This window comes from Euprymna scolopes, chromosome 13 (assembly GCF_053919585.1).
Source record: "Euprymna scolopes isolate OS-2025 chromosome 13, ASM5391958v1, whole genome shotgun sequence".
Classification (NCBI taxonomy): Eukaryota; Metazoa; Mollusca; class Cephalopoda; order Sepiida; family Sepiolidae; genus Euprymna; species Euprymna scolopes.
Window position 1 is genome coordinate 110252668 of NC_136494.1, and position 7809 is coordinate 110260476.

The window sequence follows — 7809 nt, forward strand, 5'->3', positions numbered from 1 at the left end:
TCCAATAATTATGTAAAGTATATAAAAACATAATCTTTAAAAAATGGGAAAACTATTTCACTTTCATAAACGGATCGATTAGATGAACGAATAGGTTTCTTTCTTAGAAAAGTTAACCTTTTATGAGTTAGACGTATTTTAATATATTTGATGTTTCCGCGGATAGCAAAAAAATCATATAAAAACAAATATGAAACGAAAATAAAAACATTTTTATATTAAAATAGAGACACTGTATTTGATCACGAAATGTGTTTGAAGACACAGCATGACTCAGTATTACACACATCCTAGATAGTCAGGCCCTAACTGGAGAGAAAAATATGTACTAAAAGTTATCTCAATGACTCTCGTATAAATGTCAGATGTTCTGCATTTGGAAGATGTATTCATTTAAAAAAGAAAGTGAAAACATCCAGCGGTTCTTCGGGTTTTCTTGGATTTATGTTTTCGGGGAAAAAAACAAATATATAATACAATTCAACCTGAAAGAACGAAATAAGGAGAATTTCCGAATATCTGGTTTTCATAAACACTTTTATCCCTGAACATGTTAGGTGTATTTTGTGTTATTTCAACGTACAGAGAAATGGGTTCGTAATTGAAATCCCACGGGAATTTTCCAAAATCGAATTTAGTTTTCGAGTTTCAGATAAACTGATTTTAGATTGACGTTTGCTCACAGAAATTTAAACTAAAACTACATTAAGAAAAGACATACACACACACACACACACACACACACACACATATATATATATATATATATATATATATATTATAAAATAGTGTGTGTAAAGCATGAATACGGCTCTTCAGTGGGGCAGAATTCTAGTTCAGTTCAAGTAGTCTTGGTAAATTACAAACACATTTTCTTGGTCCAATAATTTTACGGTGTTTTCGTTTTTTCATCTTGACGTTTGTGAATATTTACAATAAAAAATTAAAAATATAGATGAATAGCATGCTACACACGCCTAGGCGAGATTTCTTCTTTTAGCATTTATATCAGTGTTTTCCTGTAGATACATGAATCTGTAAATTTATCCCAATCTCCAAAAGAATACAAGCACACACACAAGCAAGAACACACACAGACACATGCAAATATACACATATATATATCCATATATAAATATATATATATATGTATATATATATATATATATATATATATATATATCTACAAATATGAACGAGGCAGCGTTAATGAGAGTAAAACATATATATATATATATATATATAGAGAGAGAGAGAGAGAGAGAGAGAAAGAAAGAGAGGAGAAATGAGAAAGAAACAGGGCTATATTTATGTATGTATATATGTGTACATATATACAATTATATATATGCATAAATATTTGTCTATATACACGGACACACACACGTATATATATATATATATATATATATATATAAGTATATATATATATATATATATATATATATATATATATATATATATATACGTGTGTGTGTCCGTGTATATAGACAAATATTTTTAATAGAAATTAAGACGATTACATTATGTAATGTTTTAGTTCTTCAAATATGTGCTTATCTAGTTGTAAATCGTTAATTTCCAGGATTGACAAACCTTGATATTTACAGTTGAAAGACAGTTGCAACAGTGGTAAATTTCGGGTGAAGATAATCGTTTCAGTAAAGGCAACGATTAAAACCTTTATGAATATCAGATAACCGAGTTTATGGAATTATTTAGATATGTATTGTCACATATATGTGTGTGTTTGTGTGTTTGCCTATGTGTATGTGTCTGTGTGTGTGCGTATGAAGAGTTCGAATACAAAACTCGGTAAACTTCATTTGCAATTATTTAACTTATTAGGTGCCCATTTCAATACTTTACCACATACAATAATCATGTTTTACAGGTTGAAATATGTTCCTATATATTTTTCTTTATTTGCAAAACCACATAATTGCCATATTTGCATTTTTTCGCAAAACCCAATAAATCCATGATGCTCTTACATAATCATCAGTATAACTGTGACAACAGCATGTTGGTTTCATTGTTTTGACTCTTGAGTATATATCTCGTTTAATCTTCTATGTTTTCTATCGGCGGAAATGGTTCTCGGTTGCTTAAGTGTGTCTAACTATGCCTGGCATACGCCCGAGATTCAACAGAATGAAAGGAATACTCTCTTGTCACAGCCCTTGTAATCAGATATCAGGTTTTATCATCCCATATTATATATTAAAACTTTTAAAGATTTTCAATAAACAAACATTTATCTTTAAATGGAAATTAACTATCTATAAATGCTTATACAGCTAAATATTTTATTTCAGTATTATTAACTTTGATATCTGTCGAATATATGAGGCCTTAAGAACTATAAAGTACCACTCACCACATACATGGATATGAGGTATTCATACTTCTGTGTTTGTCAAAGATTTCCCCCAGCTGAGCGTGGGTCAGCGGTACATATTTCGTCTGGCAACACGGTCAAAATACAATGTTTATGAATGGAACTTTCCTCTGCACGACACAACCTGACTAACCGTTCTAACTTCTGCACATTATACCTATCTCCGTGGTGTCATTGAAGAAAAAAATCTCTTCTTCCTGATATGTAAATGTTTAAATGATTTATTAATGCCTTTCAATGTGATTGTTATAAAAATAATCACGATTTCATTAAGCCTAACAACATTGTTGTAATTGATATGACTTGTGTTTTTAGCTTTCGTTTTTCGGTTCACTTTAAAACAAATTCTAAGACAATCATTTTTATTGGCACCTCAAATATAAGGCCCCCAAACCGCTAAACCCGTTTTCTGAATATTTTTTTTTAAAGTGTTCCTAAACACAGCCTGATAACTGGTCTCATATATAGATTAACATACATATATTAATAGACGCTTTTGTAATATATATATATATATATATATATATATATATATATATATATATATATATATATATATACAGGGTGAGCAGAAAGTCCTTGGACCAATTCAAAAGTGGTTTATTAATAGAAAATTACAAAAATATGAATTAAACATGAATGAAAATTATAAGTTAGGAAACCAAGAATAAATTCAAATTATTTATTTTCAATGTTATGTCCCTTCCTTTCGATTAGACGTTCAATTCTCTTTCTGGAGTTACCAACCGAGGCACGCAGCGTTTCCTGAGGTATTTTAGCCCATTCACTCAGAAGAGATGTCTTCAAAGCATCAACACTAGGATGAGCAACAGAACAGACCTTTGCCTCCAACAAAGACCACACCGACAAATCCATGGGATTCAAATCAGGGGATGCAGGAGGCCACATTTTCTTACTCCAAAATCTTGGAAAATGACGTTGGCACCAGTCCTGAGTTTTTCTGGAGGTGTGGGATGGTGCTCCATCTTGTTGGAAGGTGAAAGGCTGATCTTTGAAGTGTTTCTTCATCTCTTCAAATGCTGGAACAAAAATATCCTTAATGTAGCGATCTGTGTTGATCTTAACCCCCTGCTCCACGAAAATCAGAGGCGACTTCCAAGATTTGGAGACTGCAGCCCACACCATGAGGGAAGACGGCTTTTGTTGGCGGAAAATTATTCTCACGGAGTCATCAATGTCTGCTGAAGATTTTGCGTAAACTCTGTCGTTCTGATTGTTAACAGTTGCTTCAATTGTGAAGAGTTTTTCATCAGAAAAAACGATCTCTCGCTCTGCCGTGCGAGCCTTCAGTTCTCCAAGAAAAAGCTTTGCTCTTTCAAGTCTCTTGTGCTTTTAGGCAGGTGTGAGGTACTGTCTCTTTCTCATCTTGTAGGGGGACAACTGGAGATCGTTTTTTTACAATGCTTCTCATCGAGGTCACGCTCACATTCATGTCTTTAGCCATTTGTCTTGCAGATCTCTTCGGGTTCCTCTTTACCCCCTCTCGGACAGCTTTAATCACCTTCTTTGTTCGAGCAGTGCAAGGTCTTTCACACCTAGGACGATCTTCAGATGTACCAAGTTCCTTAAATCTGTTCACAACATGGTACACGGTGGATTTAGCCACTTCAAGAGCTTAATAATCTCTGAGTTTGTCCTTCCCGCGTAATGAAGCTGAATTATGGTCTCTCGTTTGCTCATTTTTCTGAAAGTTTAAACAAAATTATTTTAACATTTTTGTTGAAAATAATTAGATCAATAGTTAGACTAAATACTTACTTTATTCGAAAAGAGAAACAGTGATTTTAGCAATATTTAATTTTAAAACTAAAAATGGTCCAAGGACTTTCTGTTCACCCTGTATATATATATATAGATAGATAGATATATACATAGATATAGATATTTCAAACAAGTAAGCTATTTTTATTTTCCTAATATAACGCTCAAATTGGCTTTTAAATGAACCTGAAGCGTATTTTATTTCATTCAAATAAAATTAACACTCCTATAACGAAACTCCGACGCTAATGTTAATCTCGTGTAGCCAACGAACCGTTCCGGTATTTCAAAATACAACCTCTATGAGTAAAACACGCAGATTTTTTCTAACTTGTTATTATTTCTCAAACTTTACAACATTTTTTTTTCAAGAAAGAAGAAGAAAATATACAAATTATTGAGGATTGAGTTTGACTCCGAAATATATTTAAATTATGATTTTAAAACAAGTTAAATATTTGTTTATTTTCGTAAGATTGCGTTATAATTTGTCTTTCAAGCGCACTTGATGAATATTTTATGTTATTCAAAAAATATCAGCGTTTCTATAACAGAACTTACACACCTGATATACATACATATAGAGAGAAGACTAGGGAATAAGTGATAATGAGGTGAGAAAATTAAAAGAAAGGAGGGTTGTAAATGTTGAGAGAAAACATTTAAGATAACAGTACGAATACACGTGAAGAGCTGTGAGAAATAATAAAGATAAAATAAAGTAAGAGTACAGACGGAGACAGAGAATTATATAGAAATGATAAGTGTAAAGCGGATATTCATTAATAGTATCGAATAGATACATATCCAAACTGCTAAAAGGATTGCAAGGTGAATTTTCTGGGTGATTAAGAAGCTTCAATGTTTAGACTGTATCAAGAAGAAAGTAAAACGGAGAAAGCGTAGAGAGGAAAAACGTTGATAGATTGACAAACTAAAACATCCATAGATTAAGAGAGTGGTAGATAGATATAGATGGCCCGCAAGTGATATACAAATTTTGATAATATATAACACTGGAGGACACAAATAGTTATTGTAGTTAACGGAACATGAAGGATACATCACCAACCCAGATGGGTCGTTGCCTTTGAATCAAGCCAAATTATAAATAAGCATAAGTTAAACGATAACATAATTACCTGCTCGATTGGACAGAAAACATGAGTGACCTTTATTGGTTTATTCAACGTCTGAGGGTTATAGAAGAATCTTTATATGAAAACCTCTGATATTTGAGTATCCTATACAAAATATAAACACACATCCGCATATATATATATATATATATATATATATATATATATATATATATAAAGGATAGTAAAAAAGAGAATACAAAAACTCTTTAAAAAGAGACTCATCAGAATAATACAAAGCTCAACAAATTGTTTTGTAACTTTTATTGAAGTGAATAAATAGCGAAAAAAAAGTACACCAACAATATAACACTATATATAGAGAGAGATAGATTTATTCATACAGTCTCTTACATACAGAACCGTATTAATTGATGATACCTTATAAAATTAATATATTAATATATAATATATACATATATAAACATATATATAAATATATATATATGCATTACAATATAGTTTTATACTTTCATTTATTCTTTTTATTTTCCTATATTTATATATATTATCATATATATATATATATATATGCACAGTAATATATGTAGTAATATCAAGTATATATATATATATATATATATATATATATATATATATATATATATATATGAGCAAACCCTTTATAAAACATGTTAAAAAACACTTTGAGAAAGAATTAAAAGCATATTTAATCTGAAAAGGAAACACTTTATAAGTGGATAGTCCTTAATCCGCGGAGTTTCGAAGAAATACTTTCCTTCTCATCAGAGGGTAGGAATAAGCAAAAATGCGGGATCGGATTTTGCATATAACAGTATTTGATGAAACAACAAGTAAGTCAAAGATCTTACTTGATAACAAAAAGTGGAGCAGACGATATATGGTGAAGAAAAAGTGATTGCACGTGAATGGATAGTCTGGTGCAAGGTAAATAATCCAATGACGGTATAATTCAAAAATATAACTCCAGGAAAGTTAATTGAGTTTCCATTTGCACAAGTAAAATTCAAGGAAATTTTATTACATATATATATATATATATATATATATATATATATATATATATCTATATATATATATATATATATATATTTAATAGTATACAACGTATATAAACCCAGTGTACCGCTTTATTGCAGTCTAATATGTTTTTAATTTTGAAATTGCTCTGAAACGCAGAGAAGTGAAATTTAGTACACTAAAATACCAAAACAATGTGCTTTAGTTCCCTGGTTTTTGTGGAATCTAGACAAGTATTTTGACAGTTGTTCTAATATTTCTATTTTCCAGTAATTTTAAGTGTGTATCACTTTATTGCAGGTCTCCCAAAATGGCTAGAAAGTGTCGATTTACAGCTAGTTTAGAGGAACGTGTTGTAGCAGCCCTTGCAGAAGGTTCATTTGTTTCTCTTGAGAATAAACCATACCGATAGATTCACTGATCCTATGCGAAATTGCAGTCAGTACATCAGCTGTAGAACTAACCGAACGGAAACTACATTGCTTGTCACTGAGTAGGTTAGTTATGCGGAGATGGTTGAACATTTTTCTTTTTACACGGATTCAAGCAAGTTACTCATGCCATACGGAAGACTGATTGGTATGTTCAATAATGCACAATACAGATGTATAGTATTTTATAATGTTGGTCTAAATAATGAGGATTTTCATAGCGTTGAGTAAAAATCCTTCTCTGTGCATCGATTTATGAGTTTCGAAAAAACAGATGCTAGTTCCCGTTGCATCATTTTTTAGTAATATACATGGATTTTTATCAGGGTAAGTTGACTTGCTGACATCAATGTTCTTGAAATGTGACGCAATATAACGACTATATATGAGGATGTCACTCAGATTATTTTTACTTTTGTGGAAAGAATTCAGAGAGCATGAGACTCTGATCACCTCGGATTGAGTTTGCTGCAACATATTTTGAAAAAATTTGGATTTTTCAGATGCTGACGAAATAATCTCAGGTCTGTTAAGGATGACCGCGATAGAGGACACGAATCTATTAATGACCTTATTTGTTATTCGCCAAAAATCATAGTCTTATTCCTTAGACTTGATGCATTGGGCATACGGCACTTCTGCCTTTCCAATACTCCTTAGCAGTGATTATTGACCATTGCTTAGGCGACTTTTGTTTTTTAAATAGCTAGTATGTTAAAGACAATTTAATTTGTGCACCTGACACGGCTGTTCGGTTTCTATTAGAATTCTTGGGAGGGTTAGGTTAGGGTTAGTGTTAGTATATGCCGATAGCTAATCAATCAGTTAAATCAGACGCTATATAAGAGGCTTTCTTTTTAAACATGGAGAGTAGTAGTAGTTCCAATTAGATATAAATTATCGGTACACTTTTCGATGGAAAAGTATATTAAGTGTTTTGTTATACTTTTTTAAAATCTTTTTTAAAAAATAACCGAGTGATCAGAGGATCTTAGCGGAGATTGAACTGGGGGATAAAACAGTTCATTGTATGTAGTTAAAAGTAGATATGCAA